We start from the raw sequence: 2,027 nt of genomic DNA on the forward strand, positions 1-2,027 counted from the left end.
GGAAGAGATATGGGAACTTATGCATATGTATAACTGATTCACTTTGTTATAGAGCAGAAACTATCATACCATTGTAAAGCAGTTATACTCCAATAAAGATGTAAATATATATATATATGCCCTATGTGTTATATGGGCTCATTGGATGGTCACAAATGTGGAGGGAAAACAGTCAATATTTGAAGAGATATAATTATTTAAAAATTTGAGACTGCAAGTGGCTGTGTGCTGAGGGACCCTGGCTGCCATGGTCTCAGACGAAGATGAATTGAATCTTCTAGTTATCATAGTTGATACCAGCCTAATTTGGTGGAGAAAGCATTAAAGTAACCTCAGTTTACTTTATCAAAATGCGTAAACGCAGTGATGGTGTTAGGAAATTCTCATTTATTCATGAATCGTTCCAACAAACTTGCTGTGATAACAAGTCACATTCAAGAAACTCAATTCTTATATCCCGGAAAGAATGGCAGACTTGGAGACTTCTTTGGAGACTCTGGCAACCCTTTTTCTGAATTTAATCCCTCAGGAAGTGAAGATGAAAATATGAGTTGTTAACTTCAGCAAATGAAATTATTGTTGAAGAGATAAAAGATCTAATGACCAAGAGTGACATAGAGGGTCAACATACAGAAACTCTGCTGGCAGGATCCCTCACCAAAGTTGTTTGCTACATTCATGGAATGAACAAGGAGGTTAAAGATAATCAGGAAATGAAATTGTCTATTGGGTGATTAAGGCTGCAGAAGACAGTGTGTTGCAATATATGAACTTCATGAATGTCAGCTTTGTAGCACAGAAGCAGAATATTTTGATTGGTGCCTGCGTGTTAGACTCTGATTCAGGACTCCTCTAAAAGGCTTGTGACATCACAGGGGGACTGTACTTCAAGGTGCCTCAGAGGCCCTCCCTTCTGCAGTATTTACTGTGAGTTTTTCTTCCTGATCAAGATCAGAGATCTCAGTTAATCCTCCCACCCCCAATTCTTGTTGACTACTGGGCTACTTGTTTCTGTCATCGAAATCTCATTGAAATAGGCTACATCTGTTCTGTGTGTTTGTCAGTATTCTGCAATTTCAGCCCTATCTGCACTACATGCAAGATAGCCTTTAAGATTTCTCTACCTCCAGTACTGAAGGCCAAGAAAAAGTAACTAAAAATGTCTGCATGATAGTAAAAATTGTTTCTCCATCACTTAGAGCTATTAATAGAAATTATATGGCAGAATCTATATTAGGAAGGCTCTGAAAAAAAGAGATATGTAGAAGATAATTTTTAATGAACTTTCTTACAGGAGATATTGTAAAACATCATCCTCATCCTGTGTTTCTGGGGAGCTGATTTATTAGAGGCAGTCGTTCTATGCAATATACCCTAAAATCTTTTCTGACTGTTTTTTGTCCAGAAATGGGGGAAGAAAGCACAAATTGTGACTAGATGATCGTTTATCAAAGACAGTCTGTGCTGACTGATTATAGGTGTCAGAACCTACCCATCTAGGTTCCTACTATGAAATGTACAACATGAAATTTGAATGTAGTTTTGGAAAAAGTGACTGTTTATGGAGTAATGGCATTAATCAAGATAGAACATCTTACTTAAATCAACACAACTTTGACAATAATCAAGTAAATAAAATCCTTATTTTCTAGATTGAGATTTAGCTCCAGATATCAGCAGATATTTATTCTTTTGTCTGACATCAGTACATGTTTAGACAGAGTCATCCAAATGATAGTTTGTCACTGAATATCTCTAAAAGCTGATTTTAAATGAATAAGGAGAGTGAGTGAAGTAGTCTGGTAGCAACTTTTTCTTTAGAAACAGTTGTGTGAAGAGCTTGTTTGTGAAAACTAATGTCTGGGTTCTGAGGGGGAATTTCTTGGGGAGAATGGCTTCTTTACATTTAAGTGTTGCCCCCTCATAGAATTCATCCCTTTTTTAATGAGGAGGGGAAAAGCATTAATACTGAAGAACTGCTCTCTAGAAGCTTTGGACTTAATACTGTAAACTTCAATAAGTTCAAA

The 2,027-nt window shown here is 36.6% G+C and overlaps 1 pseudogene; it reads left to right on the forward strand.

Annotated features, from left to right (window-relative positions):
- Positions 1 to 325: 325 nt before the first annotated feature.
- On the forward strand, positions 326 to 1,171 carry LOC101290173 (general transcription factor IIH subunit 3-like; annotated as a pseudogene).
- The last annotated feature ends 856 nt before the right edge of the window (positions 1,172 to 2,027 follow it).

Source organism: Orcinus orca, chromosome 5 (assembly GCF_937001465.1).
Source record: "Orcinus orca chromosome 5, mOrcOrc1.1, whole genome shotgun sequence".
Classification (NCBI taxonomy): Eukaryota; Metazoa; Chordata; class Mammalia; order Artiodactyla; family Delphinidae; genus Orcinus; species Orcinus orca.